The sequence below is a fragment of the Sus scrofa genome, chromosome 12 (genome assembly GCF_054392235.1).
Source record: "Sus scrofa isolate SSC_HxYL_T2T_F1_AM1 chromosome 12, Sscrofa_HxYL_maternal_Yorkshire_Landrace_v2.0, whole genome shotgun sequence".
NCBI classification, from domain to species: Eukaryota; Metazoa; Chordata; class Mammalia; order Artiodactyla; family Suidae; genus Sus; species Sus scrofa.
The window spans coordinates 15,790,918-15,809,353 of record NC_139394.1 but is presented as its reverse complement, the minus strand read 5'-3'; the positions used below and the strand labels follow the sequence as shown (position 1 = coordinate 15,809,353).

The following is an 18,436-nucleotide window of genomic DNA, read 5'->3' as shown; positions in this document are numbered from 1 at the left end:
CCCTGCCCTTGCTCAGTGGGTTAACCAACCGGTGTTGCCGTGAGCTGTGGTGTAGGTTGCAGACACGGCTCGGATCCCGCTTTGCTGTGGCTGTGGCATAGGCCAGTGGCTACAGCTTCGATTCGACCCCTAGCCCGGGAACCTCCATATGCTGCGGGAGCGGCCCAAGAAATAGCAAAAAAAAAAAAACTGTAGAGGCTAGAGTGAATAATAGTTTTCCCTAGAGAAAACTTATTTCCTCTGTAAGGCAGCTGTGATGAGGGTCTACACTCTTGGATTTGATGGAGGATTAAGTGGATAAAGGCTAGGTTGCAGTTTAGTTTGTCTCAGTTTACATGGGTTTTAGATGTGTAGATTGAGGTTTGTTCTGTGTGTATGTCATTCCTCTCCCTTTAGCAGGACTCTGGTATCTAAGTACCATCTGATGATGAGATCTTTCTCAACATTATCGTCAAGCTTCCAGTCCCCCAGATTGTTGCCACCCTGTACTTAGTACAAGTCCTGTTTGGAGAATCAGTGGGCAGGAAGAAGTAGCTTTGAATTTGGGTTCCTTCCTATATCAGGAGTTGACAGACTGGCTTCCAGGATAAATCTGGCCTACCACCTATTTTTGTAAATAAATTTTTGTTTGGAAACAGCCATAATCATTTGTTGATGTATTGTCTGTGTCTGCTTTCATTCTATAAAAGCAGAATTTTATAGTTGGGAAAGAGACTAAAAATATTTACTATTTGGCCCATTGTGGAGAAATTTGGTGGTCCCTGTTCTGTAGCCAGTTCATTCGGGTGTTAAAAATTTTGCTGATTGCTCTTTTTTCCTTTATTTGTTGTTCTTTTTATTTTTAAATTTATTCTTTTTTTTTTTTTTCCCCACTGTACAGCAAGGGGGTCAGGTTATCCTTACATGTATACATTACAATTACATTTTTTCCCCCACCCTTTGTTCTGTTGCAACATGAGTATCTAGACAAAGTTCTCAATGCTATTCAGCAGGATCTCCTTGTAAATCTATTCTAAGTTGTGTCTGATAAGCCCAAGCTCCCCATCCCTCCCACTCCCTCCCCCTCCCATCAGGCAGCCACAAGTCTCTTCTCCAAGTCCATGATTTTCTTTTCTGAGGAGATGTTCATTTGTGCTGGATATTAGATTCCAGTTATAAGTGATATCATATGGTACCCTAACCCTCCTGCACTGTTGGTGGGAATGTAAACTGGTACAGCCACTATGGAGAACAGTTTGGAGATACCTTAGCAATCTATACATAGAACTTCCATATGACCCCGCAATCCCACTCTTGGGCATCTATCCGGACAAAGCTCTACTTAAAAGAGACACGTGCACCCGCATGTTCATTGCAGCACTATTCACAATAGCCAGGACATGGAAACAACCCAAATGTCCATCGACAGAGGATTGGATTCGGAAGATGTGGTATATATACACAATGGAATACTACTCAGCCATAAAAAAGAATGACATAATGCCATTTGCAGCAACATGGATGCAACTAGAGAATCTCTTAATGAGTGAAATGAGCCAGAAAGACAAAGACAAATACCATATGATATCTTTTTTATTATTTTTATTGAAGTATAGTTGTTTTACAATATTGTCTTAGTTTCAGGTGTACTTTCCTATGGTAGACCAGTCTTCCTCCTACTACCTGTGCTTTGACTTAGTAAATGGTCTTAGTGATCTTAAATAAACTTCATCAGATTATATCAATCCTAGTCTTAGAACCCTACAATAGATTTCAGTAGGTTTTAGGATGAAGTTCAGAGGCTTTGACTAAGCTTATAGAGCCCTTGATAATAGAAACACTGCCTGCCTCCCCATCCTTCTTTTTTTTCTTTTTTAAATAGACTTTATTTTTTAGAGCACTTTTTAGTTCATGGCAGTATTGAGGGAAAGGTACAGATTTCCTATATACCACCTGCCTTCTTTTCATGTGTACAACCTTCTTCTTTTTTTAAACTCACTGGTCTTCCTTCTCAGCCTCCACCACATTCAAGCTCCATCCAGTTACCTTTTCTGTCTTTATTGTACATATCATTCTTTGAGATATTTGTATGGTTTGGGTTATTTGTGTTCCTTAATAAATGTAAATCCTGCAAGTTAACTATTACTCCTAGCATCTAGAAGAGTGCATGGAAATTAGATCAATAAATACTTGTTGACTGGATGAACTATTTTCTCTTTCTCACTGGCACCTGCCCTACTCTCATTCTCCTATCATATTAATTTACCTAATTAGAAATTTCTTAGCTTGGCCCCGGACCTTACCTAACTTCTCTAGCCTATTCTCTCTGATTTTCTTACTCAGAAACTTTCTACTTTATCCAAGTCAATCTTAATACTTTCTGTTTTTCTCCTTTGAACATGATGTTCACTCTGTCTGGAATAGACTTACTTGAGTCATCTCTTTAAATCCTACCCAGTCAATCATTAAAGTCCAGCTTATATCTTATTTAGGTTCAAGATAATCACTCTTCTGCCTCCTGTACTATAATGTTTATTCCTAATGTGAAACTTAATAAATTTAATGCCTTTTATTGCATATAAGCTTTCTAGAAATGCTTCCCTAATACAGTATAATTATCCTGAGGGTAAGGAATGTTCACTGCCTTTTTACCCTCCATCAGTTCATTATATTTACATTTGTATATGTGTATTTAATTGAAAGACAACGAGGTCTTGTGATTAAATTTTTTGTCTTTGATAAAACATGCTTTAAGTAATAGTTACTTTCATTTACACATATTCTATGTTTCACATAGGAAAGGACTTTAACGTCTTATTACCACATATAATCTGTATAGCAAATACCACTCCATTTTACACATGAGAGCTAAAAAGATAGGCCTAATAAAAAGACTTTCCCAAGTGTGTGTAGATAGTAGACAGTCATTGAATTCTCACTCTTCATATACTGCTGTCACTGAATAAATCAGACAATAAGTAATGGAATTAAGTCTAAACCGAGATCTGAATATTAAATGTATTTTCTTTGAAGTAGCAAGTCAGTTTTTAACAGATCTTAAATGCTAAGGATTGTATCAAGGCAACAAGTAGCCAGTATGGTTACTTCTTTTGGTAGTTGAGAGAGAGATTTTATTTTTTTAATTGTGTGTATTTTTGTTCTCCGATTTTTTTTTTTTTTTTGCTCTCATTTTTTCTGATTATTTTTCATGGAAATATATTAAATCTGGATACCAATGATATGTTGTAAACTGATTTGTTGATTATTATGCTTATTATTTTAAATAAAATCACCTTAAATGTAAACTAATTAATAGTATCACTGTGACTTTACTGATTTTTAAGTGTACATTAACTCAGTTGATGTTAAAATTTTTCAGAAAAATTGTATACAATTTTAAAAGGTTATACTCCATTTATAGTTACTAGAAATTACTGGTTATGTTTCCTATATTGTGCAAACATCCTTGTAGCCTGTCTTACACCCAGTGTTTTGTACCTTCCTCTCTCCCATCCTTATATTGTCCCCCCTTGGCCTGCCCCTCACTGGTAACCGCTAGTTTGTTCTGTCTGTGAGACTGCTTCTTTTTTGTTATATTCACTAGTTTGTTATATTTTTAAGATTCATATAAGTGATATCATACATCATCCTATATTTGTCTTTGTCTGTCTTATTTCACATAGCATAATACCTTGCAAGTCCATACATGTTGCTGCAGATGGTAAAATTTTGTTCTTTTTATGGCTGAGTAGTATTCCATTGTGTGTGATATATGTATATGGCATCTTCCTTATCCATTCGTCTAGTCATGGACACTTATTGGTAATTATAAATACTACTGCTATGAACATTGGGGTGCGTGTTTTTTTTTTTTTTTTTTTTTTTGATTTACCGTTTTGTTTTTTTCAGATATATATACCCAGAGGTAGTTCTACTTTGAGTTTTTTAAGAAACCTTAAAAAACCCAAAGGTTTTTAAGGTTCTACTTTGAGTTTTTTAAGAAACCTCTATACCATTTTCCACAATGTGGCTGCATAAATTTACATACAGTGCAGAAAGGTTCCCTTTTTTCTATATCCTCACCACCGTTTGTTATTTGTGTTCTCCTTGATGACAGTCATTCCTACAGGAATGGGGGAATATCTCATTGTGGTTTTGGTTTACGTTTCCCTGATGATTAGCCATGTTGAGCATCTTTTCCTGGGTCTGTTGGCCATCTGCATTTCCTCTTTGGAAAAATGTCTGTTCAGTTCTTCTATCCCCCCTCTTTTTTGGCCATGCCTGTGGCATGTGGAAGTTCCTGAACCAGGGATTGAAATCACGCCGCAGCAATGCCAGTGCTGGATCCTTAACCCATTAGGCTACCTGGGAACTCCTTTCCTATTTTAAAATCAGTGTTTTTGATTTTATGTTAAGTTGTAGGAGATACTTATTTTTTTTTTTTTTTTGTCTTTTTTGTCTTTTTTGTCTTTTTGTTGTTGTTGTTTGTTGTTGTTGTTGCTATCTCTTGGGCCGCTTCCGAGGCATATGGAGGTTCCCAGGCTAGGGGTTGAATCGGAGCTGTAGCCACCGGCCTACGCCAGAGCCACAGCAACGCGGGATCCGAGCCGCGTCTGCGACCTACACCACAGCTCACGGCAACGCCGGATCGTTATCCCACTGAGCAAGGGCAGGGACCGAACCCGCAACCTCATGGTTCCTAGTCGGATTCGTTAACCACTGCGCCACGACAGGAACTCCGGAGATACTTATTTTAATTAATTAAAATAATATTTTTCATGCAAAAGAATATTGGTCTTGGTCATTTTTCTGCTCATACATTCATGTATTATTTACTGACAATGTTGGGAATTTTCAACTAGAGTGGCAGATATGAAGATTAGAATTGTAGGGATTAAGTTAGATAATGCCTCTCTTCTAGTTGTGGTTGTCTTCTCTTCCATCCTTATGGACCTAAGGTGGCATATTTGGGGAAAGAAGGTCGGCAGGCAGAATGGAATGACAAATAGCAAAGTCCCTAGCGAAAAGTTTCAGCAATGAGGTACCCAATACAGTCTTTATGTCCTTCCATCATTTTTAAGATCAGTTCCTTGTTGTCTTTGACTTCATTCCCCATAACCATGCCTCTTGTTCTTATTCATGTCTTTTCAGCCATATTAGCCTTCGCCTGCTTTAGAAATTTTATGCTTGTTGTTTCCTTTGCCTGGAATATTAGCTCTCTTATTCCATTTGGGATTTTATCTAGAAATCTCTTGCTAATTGAGGTCATTCCTGGCTACCAGATTTAAGACTAAGTCCTTTATGTCTCCCTTTTAATTTTGTTTCCCCTTTTATATTTTGCCTCTTTTGTAATTATCACTGCTTATCATATAACTTGTTTGTTTTATTATCTACCCTTCTTACTGTAAGTTTCATGACAAGTTTATTCTCTTTCCTACTGCTGTACCGTTAGCATCTGCGGAGCATAATAAGCACTCAGTAATATTTGTTTTAAGGATGAGTAACATTTGGAGTTCCCTTCATGGCTCAGTGGTTAACGAATCCGACGAGGAACCATGAGGTTGCGGGTTCGATCCCTTGCCTAGCTCAGCGGGTTAATGATCCGGCATTGCCGTGAGGTGTGGTGTAGGTTGCAGACGCGGCTTGGATCCCCCGTTGCTGTGGCTCTGGCGTAGGCCGGCGGCTACAGCTCTGATTCAACCACTAGCCTGGAAACCTCCATATGCCGCAGGTGCGGCCCTAGATAAGGCAAAAAGACAAAAATAAAAAAAATAAAGGATGAGTAGCATTTTAAGGATGATAACTCTGGCATCTGTATATAAAATGGGCTATAGTGAGGAGATAGATATTAGTTAAGAGATGATGAAACAGCTAAAGAAATGACAGCAAGAATAAAGAGGATACACCGGAAACACTGTTGAGGTAAAATAGAAAGGATCTGGTTTCTAGAATGGCTTGGAAAGGAAAAGAATGGGGATAATAATTTGTTCTGAAATTTCCAGATAGAGACTGGCTAACTGTTGGCATTGTGTTATTCCAGGTGCGTGTTTGGTCCACTGTGCTCATATACTGAATGAATAACAGTCCAGAGATACATTGTTAAATTTGTACTCGATTTTACTTTCAAAGGTAATTTATTAAACTCCATGGTTTATTTCCATTCTTCTGGGTTCCTTTCTAGTTTACCTTTATTTGAGCTTTGGGATTGTGCTTTCCCTGGACTTCAGGACAGTTTAATGTCACAGGTCTTTAAGTGCTGCATTGTAATATTTCAAACTAAAGATTCATTTCTGGGAGTTCCCATTGTGGCACAGCAGAAGCGAATCAGACTAGTATCCATGAGATGTGGGTTCAATCCCTGACCTCACTCAGTGGCTTAAGGATCTGACATTGCCAAGAGCTGTGGTGTAGGCCGCAGATGCGGCTCAGATCCTGTGTTGCTGTGGCTGTGGCGTAGGCTGGCAGCTGCACTCTGATTCAGCCCCTAGCCTGGAAACTTCCATATGCTGCACTCAAAAGGTTCATTTTCATTATTGTCTACTTTCATAGTCTGGTACTTCCATAGTTTACTGTTTACATCTTGAAGAAGGAGGGCAGAGGAAGCAATGTAGGGTTTATGCTTATAAGCCTTTTGTGATTCTTTCTGATTTAAAGGAGGTAAATTTTCATTCTTCCATTTAGTTTCAGCTTATCCTCAACTTGTACAAGGTGCTTGAAATTTAAAATAGCGGTTTTTTAATACTAATTGACGTTCCCCTGATAAAACTGTCTTTGATCATTAATTCAAGCTTATATTTTTAAACAACCAATTTTAAAATGATTAAATTATTTAAATTGATTTAATTGGCATACTGTTCTTGCAGATCATTTACTTTAAAAATCCAAGGGTATATCACATATTCATCAATCTCAAGTTTTATATATATATCAGATTCATAAATCTGAGAGTGTACAATGAAGAAAAATTAATATTTAGGAAATAGAGTCTAATAATTAAAGTTGGATTTAAATAGTTCAATATACAATATTCTTTTTAATGCTTTATTTTTCATAAGTGTATTTTTATGTATAGTAATGCTTTCACCAAGTTAAATTATTTTAACACTGTCAATTTTGACAGTGAATGTCTAGCTTTTTTTTCTTAGAAAATTTTACGTATTTGAAATAAAAAATTTATAGATTTGTGTTTTTGCAAATTTGTGGTATTCTGTAACATCCCATAGCCTCCTCATATATAATATAATCACTTCTGCTTGTAATATGTGGGAATTTTAGTAAAAATACATACATGTACTCAGGATAATAAGAAGTTGCTAATAGAGCCAAGTAATGAGTGAGATGATAAAAGTAAAAAAATCTTAAAAGTTGCTAAGCAAAGCATTCACAGACTTTTGTCCTTAAGGATCTATGGAATATATTTTTATAAAAAGAAAGTACCTTTGATAGGGATGGAGTAGACAGAAGTAGTTTTATAAGTCCCAGTAAAGGACCACAGATAACAAGGGAAACTTAGGGGACATTGGGAGATCACTGTTAAGTAAATAAATTGCTCAAAAAAGCCATCAGAACAAGACAGGTTTGCTTCATTAGTGGAGCCTTGAGAACTGTCTCGGGTCGTTGGATGGGGGATGGGATGAGGCCTGCATTCATATTCAGACCAAGGGCAAGAGTTTGAGGACCACCCTTCTTCGGGATTTGAATACACACCTTAAAGGACACTAAGGAGGAGCTACTACTCCCAGAAAGGTAGAAGCGGGCTTTTCCAACCCCCACTCCCCTTGGATGACAAAACTGTAGCCCACCAGATCCTCAGGGCAGAGCTTCCGTGCTTGCCTGCTTGCATCTCTCACAGGCGTCCAGTCTTAATAAATCTATTTCTTGCCTATCACTTTGTCTCTCTCTGAATTCCTTCTGAGCAGAGACATGAAGAACCTGAACTTCAGTGAGTCCAGACACTGGGCAAGTGATTCTAATCTAAAACCGTGGGTTCAAGTCCCAGTCTGGGTTTAGGCTGGGTTCGAGTCCCAATCTGGCTCTAGGCTGGGTTCAATTCCCGTGGGTTCAGGTCCCAGTCTGTGTTCTGGCTAGGTTCAGGCTGTCAATGCTGTCAGTTTCTCCTTCATTACAAATATAAATGTATATGTTTAAAGAAACTCAGTAACCAAAAATTTAACCTTAAAAACAAGCTCTGCACTCCCAAATCATTTTCATAGATTTGTGTCAGGAAATAAATTTGACTTCCTGGAGAAAATTGGTTAACTTATTTTTTCCAGATTCTTAGTATTCTGACCTGGAGTCATGATTTTCTTTTATTCATCCCTAAGTATCTTGCCATCAAAAATCCTGGTTTTTTAGAGCAGTTCCAAAGGGATCTTTACTGCCTTACCAAGATACACAGTTGGCTGGTGCTGTTTTTAAACCAACAGTGAGCAAGCTGGGTTTTATTTTGTTTTGCTTTTTCCCTAAACCACCATTAATCTCTGAATTTGGGTAAATTGAAGGAGCAAGTAACATTGAAAATGCCATCTTTAGTATTAGAATGAGACTGAAAGTCTGCATGGTATTTCCATGGTGCACAGATTTCAAATGAAATGTCTTTTGTAAAATTATTTCATGTAATCAACAGGATATATCAGTGAAGTAATATTAATAAAAGATAAAATTTATAACTATGATACTAATTTTATTTCTGTAACCAAATGGTTTTACTATCCTCAGATAAATCTGTGGTATATGTATATAAAGATATAAAACTTGGAAAAATACTTTGTTCACCTCTGCATATAATTGATTCAGATTCAGCATACATTTATTGAATGTTAGGTTTCTTGCACTGTATTAGACACTTTAATCAAAGTCATGCTCCTATATTAGTCTACCTTAATGTGTAATAATTAAATTTGTGGGACGATTTCCTTTTTGCTCACTACAGATTTTTATTTTAAGAAATGTATAGTTTTGATTTGGAAAGAATTTGACAGATATCGTTTGTGGTAATGTAAAGCATTTAGGTAGTAGTCTGTACTCAGACCAGTATTATTGGGAACAGAGACATTTTCTTATCTATTTTTATCCTTTGTCCATGTTTCATAATAAATGTCACATTGCATGAATTTTCTTAAAAAGTTATGACATTATTTTGTCTTCTGTTTTTTTATTTAAAAAAATCAGATCAAACTAGTTTTGAATCATTTTAAAATAACTTAGCAACCCTTTAGAATAGTGTTGTTTAATAGAACTTGATGTGATGATGGATATATTTTTGTAAGTCTTCATCATCCGTAACGGTAATGGAACTTATGACTGCTCCCAAATGTGGCTCATTAAATCACTCCATGAAGATTTTTTTTTTAGTGTTTACTGTGTATCTGTCATTGTACTACATCCTTGAGACAGTTACTATTCCAGGGAACTCAGTCAAATAGAGGAGAGAGATTTCTAAGCCAACAGTGACAAAGTTGGGTGATAGGCAGGGAGGAGAAGAGAATGCAAATTGAACTTTGAAGGACAGGTATGAGTTAGGGGTCCACGTAGAGACAGTAGCATTTGCTGATAGGTGAAGATAGGAGACTATGTGGTGTATTCCAGCAACTACAAGAATTTTCTATTCCTGAAACCTCGGGTGAGTCAGAGAGCTGCTCAAAAGAATGGACAGTTAATCACTTAGTAGTTAATGCAGTGATTTGTATGTCATGCTAAAGAGTTCAGGTTATGTCCCAAAGCCACAAGTGGGCCATTGCAGCATTTTAAACTGGTAGGTAAACAAAAAGATTTTAACATCTAAACTCAGTACATCTATCCCAGATTTATTAAATTTGAGATTTCTAGAGGAAATAAGAATTTCATATTAAAATTTTTAATTTGATTAGATCCTATAGGCTTTTCCTTGGTCATTTTTTATTTGCGGTTGTAGTGGTTAGAATGGTTGGAATCACCAAAGATCTAATTTAGAATGACTGCGATAGGAAGAGTATTTATGAGCTTCCGTAGTGGTTTGGTGGTTAGGACTCTGCACGTTCACTGCTCTGGCCATAGTTCAATGCCTGGTCTAGGAACTGAGATCCCACATCAAGTTGCTGCATGCCATGGCCAATGAATGAATGATGGGGTTTATAAGTTCACATAATAAAGAATTTCAGAGGTATGGCGATTATAGACAACTTAATTCTGAACCTCAATAACGTCGTCAAGGACCCAGTTTCGTTCCACCTTTCTGCTTTGCCGTTTTTAGAATATTGGTTATTTTTCTCAGGCTTGTCCTTGCGTAGCTACAGGAGAACTGCCACACCTTCAGCTTGTATATCCACACACACAGCATTGTTCAAAGACTGGTAGAATAAGTGGTCCTATCTTGGGCCATCTTTAAGATTAAGAAAAACTTTCCTGAAAGCTACCTCTCTCTCCCTCTCACATTTGGATCACATTCTGCTGGTCACATTATAGCACATACCCTTATACCAATTAATGGAATTGCAGCTGGTGCTCTTAAGAGTCATTCACTAATTAAGATTTGGCTCTGAGGCTGGGGAGAGAACCAGCCTCCCTTGAAGCAAATACAAAAAATAAAAACCATGGTGCTGTTAGTATGAAAGAAGGGATCTGATAGGCAACCAGACAAGCCTACACTTTGTTTTACTAACCTTGTTATGAGTTTGGTTTGTTTACTTTTAAAATTAGCAGTGCTTCCCATACCGAGAGTTAGAAGGACAAGCCCATATCTCCCCCCAAATAGGAAAGACAGGCCTTTCTTACATTTGTCAATAATACTAACATTTTGCTATGAAGTTTGCAGGTGATATAGAGCTGTTATAGTGTGACCTAATCTCTTTGAATTTTATCCATTTTCAAAATCTTCAAAGACTTAGTTTCTGACCTGCAAATCTGAGGACTGGGCCCTGAACTGTAGAACTGGACTGTTATAAGAGGCCTTGCCTGGGAAACAAACCAGCCGACCATCTCCAAAGATAGATTTCTGTGATTCTTCTTGGCCAGGGGAATTCTTTGCTAGTCTGGAGTAGGAGTGGATGGGAGATTTGCTCTTACTCAATTTTTTTCTTGAATATTTTTTTCAAAATGATGTGAATTCTTTTTGTATCTGTTAAGGGGCCAAGTTTTTTAAACACAAATATTTGGAACAGATTTGTGTGCTTTTTTGCTGTCACCTAACTAACTACAAAAGACTTGGCTGCTTGAAGTGGAGGATGTTAAGTAGGAGAAAGACAATATTGAATAAAAAAGGTTTTTCAAAATAATTCCTGGCACTACCCATTTGCTCTAAAAATTTACCTCAAGCTTCATTCCATTACCTCTGATTTTTTTTTAATATACCAGTTGATTAGTGCAGCCATTTATTTATTCAGAGTATTATGTTACTTTGCCATTCTTCTTTGCTCCCATCTTAGAGACTACTAGTCATCTTAGAGATGACTAGTCCCATTTTAGAGACTACTCTGCTACAGCCAGACTACTAGTAAATCTCCATCTGTTAACCTTCCAATGACTTCATGCTCAGAGGCTACGGTACTATTAGATGCTTCTTTCCTTCCTATTTTCTCTCTTCATCCATGATTATATAGTAAGCACCTACTATGGGCCAGGTAAAGTACTGAGGGGTATAGTTTATTTTCACAGCAATATAAGACATAATCCCTATTAGATTTTAGTCTATGGTACAGATAGCCCAATGCTATTAAAATACTCTGTGAGAAATACTATAAAGTTCTGCACGGGATACTCTTGGAGTACAGAGGAAGGACTCCCATCTCATACTGGAGGGTAATAGAACAATTTTGGGAGGAAGTAGTGACTAGCATTGAACCTAAATAGTAGTTAGCTGCTTTGCAAAATGGGGAAAATTAAGTTTCAGGCAGAGGATACAGCACGTATAAAGGTATGAGGTTGTGAGAGAGCTTGACAGTTAGTAGCTGGAACGAGGGTTGGTAAAGTGCAGTTCCCAGAAAGGGTGTGTGTGTGTATGATGGTGGGCAGGCAAAACAGCACCTCATTTTTAGGAGCGATTGCACCAGCATCCAGGTGAGAGTTGATGAGAGCCTAAAATAAGAGGATGGCAGTGAGGATGGAGAAAATCATCTGAACTTGATTGGGTGTGGGTCCAGTGAAGGAAGAGCCATAGTCTTATATATTCATTCACTCGACAAAACCATTGACTGAGTGCTTGCTATGTGCTGAATATAGTTAGAGCTGCTGGAGATACAGCAATGCTATAGGTCAAGTGACTGCCCTAGTTGTGTAGTTACTCACAGAACTTACTCAAGGATGACACGTTTCTGGCTTAGGTGACTGGGTGAATTGTGGGTGCCTTTCATTTGAAGTTTGAGGGAAAATGTAATGAATTTGATGTTGCAGGTACTAAGTTTGAGTGATCATGGGACATCCAGGGGAAGTTAGATATGTGGGTTAGGCTACTGGAGGAGCGGGTAGAGTAAGAGCTCTTAGAACCACATAGTGCTGGTTGAAGTTTTAAGAACTTAGAATAAAGTAAAATTTACTTTGCGTGTGTGTGTGTACCATTCAATGAATTTTAATAGAGATATGTGTAGTTGCCACCACAATTAGTGTACATGATGGTACAGGTTGTATTGCGATACTGCTTTATTTTCCACTCTCCCCCCACCCCATCCTGGAAACCAGTGAGTTGTTTATTCTCTGTCTCTGTAGGTTTCTTTTTATAAGTATGTCATTTAATGGAAAATGGAATAATACAGCCTTTTAAGACTGGCTTCTTTTCATTCAGCATGATGTCTTTGAGATTCATCCAAGTCGCTGGTCTGGCAATAGTTTGTTCTTTTTTATTGCTGAGTGCTATGCCATTGTATGGATGTATCCGTTTGTTTATTCATTCACCCACTGAAGAACATTTCAATTGTTTCCCATTTTTGCAGTTATGAATAGAGCCACTATAAACATTCATGAACAGGTTTTTGTGTGATCATAAATTTTCATTTCTCTAGGGTCAGTGCTTAGGAGTGGGATTGTTAGATTTTATGGTAGGTGTATGTTTAACTTTTTAGGAAACTGCTACACTGGTTTTTAGAGTGGCTGTACCATATTCATTTCCAGCAGCTATGTTTGAGAGTTCCAGTTATTCCACATGCTTGCTAGCACTTGGTATTGTCCATATATATATATATATATATATATTTATAATAGAAAATAATAATTATAATTTATAATTTAGAATAATTGTATATATATAATTTTAACCATTCTGTTACATGTATACTGGTATCTCACTGTGGTTTTAACTTAAAATTCTCAAATGGCGAATGATGTTGAACATCTTTTCATGTGCTTATTTTGCCTTTTGTATATCCTTCATGGTGAAGTGTCTGTTCAGATCTTTTGTCCAGTTTTAAATTAGGTGTTCATTTTCTTACTGTTAAGGTTTGAGAATTGTACATTCGAGATACAGGTCCTTTGTTGAATATGTGATTTGCATGTTTTGTGTATTCTCATGACATTGATTTTTGTAGGACAAGGTTTTAAATTTTGATTTTTAGTTAATTTTTTTTAAATGAATCATGCTTTTGGTTTCATATCTAAAAACTCAGCCTAACTCAGTCATAAGGTTTTATTTTTTCCTAAAAGTTTAGTAGTTTTACATTTAGATTTATGATCCATTTGAGTCTTTTAATATTGTTTGAAGTTCAGGTTGACGTGTATGTTTGTTTGCATCTGGGTATGCAGTTGTTCAAATACCATTGTTGAAAAGGCTGTCCTTTCCCATTTGAATTGCTTTTGCACTGTTGTCACAAGTCCGTTGCCTTATTTGTGTCTATTTCTGTACCTTCTGTTCTTTTCCAATGATTTGTTTCTATCTACTAGCCAATACCACACTGTTTCGATTACTGTATCTTTATAATAAGTCTTAAAACAGAGTAGTGTGATTGCTGCACCTTTGTTCTTTTTCAGACTTGTTTTAGATACTTTGCATCCTTTACCTTTCCATGTACATTTTAGAATCTATATCTATAAAAATGTTTTTCTGGGATATTGTTTGCAGTTGCATTGTATCTATGGGCCAATTGGAACAGAATTGAAATCTTTCCATGTGGGGTCTTCCAGTCCATGAACATATGCTTTTCATTTCTTTAGGTCTTATTTGATGTCTTTCATTTGCACTTTGTAATTCTAGCTTACAGAGATCTTGTATTTGTTTTGTTAGATTTATAACTATTTCTTTTAACTATTGTTAGTAGTATTTCGTGTTTAAAATTTTGGTTTCTAATTGTACATTGCTAAATATATAAAAGTATAAATAATTTTTAAAATATGATTTTTTTTGACTTTGTGCTGAAACCTTGCTAAACTTCTTAGTTTTAAGAAGGGTTTTTTTGGGGGGAGGGGTTTGATTTTGGTAGATTTGTTTTAAATTTTTTAAGTGGAAAATAATATCTTCTGTGAACAGGGATAGTTTTATTTCTTCCTTTCCAGTCTCTATGCACTGATGAGTACTTCTAGTGTGATGGTGGCTAAAAGTGGTGAGAGTGGGTATTCTTGCCTTGTTCCTGATCTTTGGGAGTAAGCATTCAGTCTTTGACCACTAAGTATGGTGTTGCTGTGAGTTTTTTGTAGACATTCTTTATCAAGTTGAGGAAATTCCCCTCTATTCCTAGTTGTCTAGTTTTAATCATAAATGGGTGTTGGGAATTTGTTAAATGCTTTTTTTTTCCCCCTGCATCAAGTGATATATGATCATGCTAGTTTTCTTTGAATCATTAATATGATGGATTATATTGAGTTATTTCTAAATGTTAACTAGCTTAGCATTCCTAGGAAAAACTCCTCATGGTCATAGTGTTTTGTTTTTTTTTTAAATATATTACTGGATTTTATTTGCTAATATTTTGTTGAGAATTTCTGTTTTCATGAAGCTTGTTGGTCTATAGTTTTTTTCTTTTTTGTAATGTTTTTGTCTGCTTTGATATCAGAATAATTTTGCCCTCATAAAACGAGTTGGGAATGTTTCCTCTTCTGTTTTCTGGAAGAGATTGTGTAGAATTATTTCTCTAAATGTTTGGTAGAATTCGCCCGTGAAACTCTCTGGGCCTGTAGATTGCTTTTTGTTAAGGTTTTTTAAGTTTTTTTTTTTTTTTTAAACCACAAACCTTTTTTAACCTGTATTCCTTATAGGAATATTCAGGTTACCATTTAATCTTGAGTGCTTTTCAGGAGTTACTAATTTTTTTTGTTAAAAGATGTGTTTAGAAATCCAAGTTTCGCTACTGACTGGTTCTGTGACCTTGGGAAAGGTACTTTAGCATTAACCTCTCTGGTTCTTGATTTGTTCATCTGAAAATTAAAAAGTTAGATTTCTTTAAGATTTCTCTCAGTTTTTAAATTCTGTAATTCTGATAGGATGAGAGTGTATATGTTTGAAGTTTATGTGAAAAGATCATGAGTCTCTGGTTTTTTGTTTCATCTGTCAGTATTTGGACAATGGTTTACTTAGGTTCACTTTGCCTTTTAATGGATGAGTTCTCTATTTTCTTCCTGTCAATGGATTATTTGTTGATGAGAAGGTATGGTTAGAGGCAGCCTTCTTTATGCACTTATTCATGATATACTGAAATGGTGTGTGAAAAATTACTTTTATAAGCTGTTTATGTAAGAAGCTGAGAGATATATCCCATGTTATTTTTTTAACGTTATACTTTCTTGAAAAAATTACCATTTTAGAATTCATAATGTTGCAAATGTATTTCTCTCTTGGTGATTATCCTTCTGGGTCTTTATAATTTGGTAATTATCCTCTAGATTTAAAAAGTCACTAATTTTTGGCTACCTAACAGTGAAACTGTCTATGTAAGTATTTTATGTAAGATTCATTTTTAAAAGATGTATTCTGTTGTGTATCCTGTCCATTTATTGGGTTAAAACAAAGTGAAAGTAGCATACAGATCTGCTGCTGAAGGAAACATTAAGTTGCAGGCTGCAGCTGGAGGATTTTACGTAGGCACCTGTGGGTTTGAGTGCGTTCAATATACAGACTGCAGTAGGAGGCTGGCATTGCCTCTGCTGACTCCAGTACACTCCTTCACTGCTGTTCTGCCGATTTCTCCACTGTCCAGAAGACAAACAAAATGGTGCAGCACGTAGAGGGCATGGGAAAAAAATAACCGTCAATATGATCCAAAGGTGGGTTTGCTACACTGTGTATAGCAGAGAAAATTGTTTAACAAGATTAACGGCTTAGATGTAGTTCAGTATGTCAGATGTCCTTAGCTGTTTTAATATTTGATTCTGGCCACTTAAGAATGAGAATGTTTAGTTCTGACATCTGCATGCCCTCTATAGAGAGAGGTTTTAGGTATACTGCATATGTAGCATTAATAACTGCATGCATGGTAGCTTATAAACAGATTGATATTTGTAAATATGTGTAATATGTATAGATATAAATATATCCACACATAGACCTATACATGAAGGTTTTTTTCTGCTAATACTGGATTTTTTAAAAAAGTAACACTTACAGGTTTTCTTTTTTCTGTTGCACATTTGTCGCAGCTCCTAGGAATGTCTCTTTCCTTATATTGTTCATTTTATAATAGTAGAGAACATTAGTAGAGCATCCTCTGGTGAGATGGAAAATAAGTGGAATGAACACTGGATTTGGCACTTCATATTTTATTGATGACTGTAATGCAGTGTGACTTTGCATTGCACATAGTCATGATTTAAATGATTACATCTTTTGTGAAAGCTAACTGTTAGTCAGAACGGCCATGTTGTAGACAGTGAGTATAAAATAAGGAGAGGAAGTAGGACAAGTAAAATTTCTCTGTCCTTGGTTTCTTGAGCAGTGCTCAGCACTGACTCAGGCACTATCATTTTAGAAGTACAGTATAGAAACAATTGAATATCATGCATAGAAAAAACATAGAGCTTTCGTTTCCCACCCCCTCCCGGAAGCACTTTACTTATGTACTCATATATTTTGGGTGTCCGCGACTGCATGTTACTGGGGAGCTGTCCAGTTGAGACAAGATATATTTACTTAAGCCACACCCAACAGATTCAGCTTTTTTATGCATTCGGGCACTATTTTAATCCTGTGCTGATTTGTAACCATCGTATGTGGGATGCCTTTGAGTTGTAAAAAGAAAGAAAAGACTAGATTCACAGGTTCCAGCTGAATTTGTTCTTGAATATTTGAGTTGTTACATTAATAGCACAGAGGAGCAGTAGTTAAGTTATGCAGCGTTATCTCTAGCAGAGGGAGAGAATATGAATATTGGTGTGGTTCCAGGACAAGTGTACTGCAAGTATTCTGATCGTATAGTTAACAATGCTGCTGGTATACTGTTTTCTGATTGGTATTGTGGGTGTTAAATTGAACTATGACATTTAGAGTTCAGATTTTCTCGTTTGAGAAAATATTTTTTCAAGCTTTTAAAATACTTAATTTTTCAGTGCTTTAAAAAATGTTCAGAAGATTAAGCCTGAGTTTAAAACCTGTTTATGATGTTTTATTCTGTACCGATGACATGCTGTATGTGCTAAGAATTAACAACTGTATGGCTGTTTGCTACTGTGTTGGATTACCTCACCCACTTTACTGTAGACAGAAATAAGAATCAGCATTAATCTTACTAGTCTGCAGAGTGCTCATATTTTGTATTTTCAAAAATTCTCTCTTTTAGACAAAGCAAATTCACTCTGCCTTCTCCCCAAAAAGAAAAATAAATAACCCTCTCTTCTGTACTGTCTTCCTTTGATTTTATTGAATAACAGAGAAGAATAATACGGGATTTTTATATGCCAAATTAAGTGACAATAGATAGCTAACTATATATCGAAATATACTACATTAGTAGACTGTTTCATGTATCTAAAATGTTATATAACCCTGATGGAATGTTGCAGATGAAACAAAGAAATCTGATTGGTTCCTCACAAGACACAGCAGCCTTGAAATCCATTCTAACCAGAGGCTTCTACAGCAGCCTGCACGGTTAGTTAGCATCACAGTAAAAACACAAAAATGCCTTGGAGACAGGGAGGGGTTTGGAAGAGAAAATGAAGTTAAAGCACTTTGGTAATCGTTATCCTTGAGCATTTTATTTCCCTGCAGGTTCTTTGTTTGTTTGTTTGCTTTTTGGGGGGGTTGGCTTGGTGTTACTTCAAGGGAGTGTTACATTCTATTAAGTTAACAAACTTTCTAAATAGTGTTATTTAATGAGCCAGAAGAGCCTCTGTAAAAGGAGTTTTATGTTAAGTGATGGAATGGGTTAATGAATAATATAATTTCAGAACATTTATTAAATATGGATGAGTGGGACTTACTGGGGGAGGGGAAAGGATACGAATGAAAAGAGTTTTTGAAAAACAACAGGACACTAATAGAAACTCTTTGGCCCTACCCTTTCCCATCACGTTGCATTAGATAGTTTGTCATCCAAGACTTTAGTGGTGCTTAGTGAGGGCACATTAT

General features: G+C 36.3%; 1 protein-coding gene and 1 long non-coding RNA gene across 23 annotated transcripts in view; one reads left to right on the top strand and one right to left on the bottom strand.

Moving 5' to 3' along the window:
- Positions 1–18,436, top strand: part of TANC2 (tetratricopeptide repeat, ankyrin repeat and coiled-coil containing 2) — a 365,101-nt gene that overhangs the window by 65,580 nt on the left and 281,085 nt on the right. For 8 of the 22 annotated variants that reach the window (XM_084984077.1, XM_084984076.1, XM_084984075.1 and 5 more), the window contains exon 1: positions 15,997–16,137. The exons of 13 other annotated variants lie outside the window; for them this stretch is intronic. The gene's annotated coding sequence lies outside the window, so the exon portion shown is untranslated. Of the gene's footprint in view, positions 1–6,019; positions 6,109–15,996; positions 16,138–18,436 lie in introns of those variants that run through there. One more of the 22 variants, XM_021068129.2, reaches the window with a different exon arrangement.
- LOC146398066 (uncharacterized) overlaps positions 1–18,436 on the bottom strand; it is a 1,038,644-nt gene that overhangs the window by 860,221 nt on the left and 159,987 nt on the right. The window lies entirely within an intron of this gene.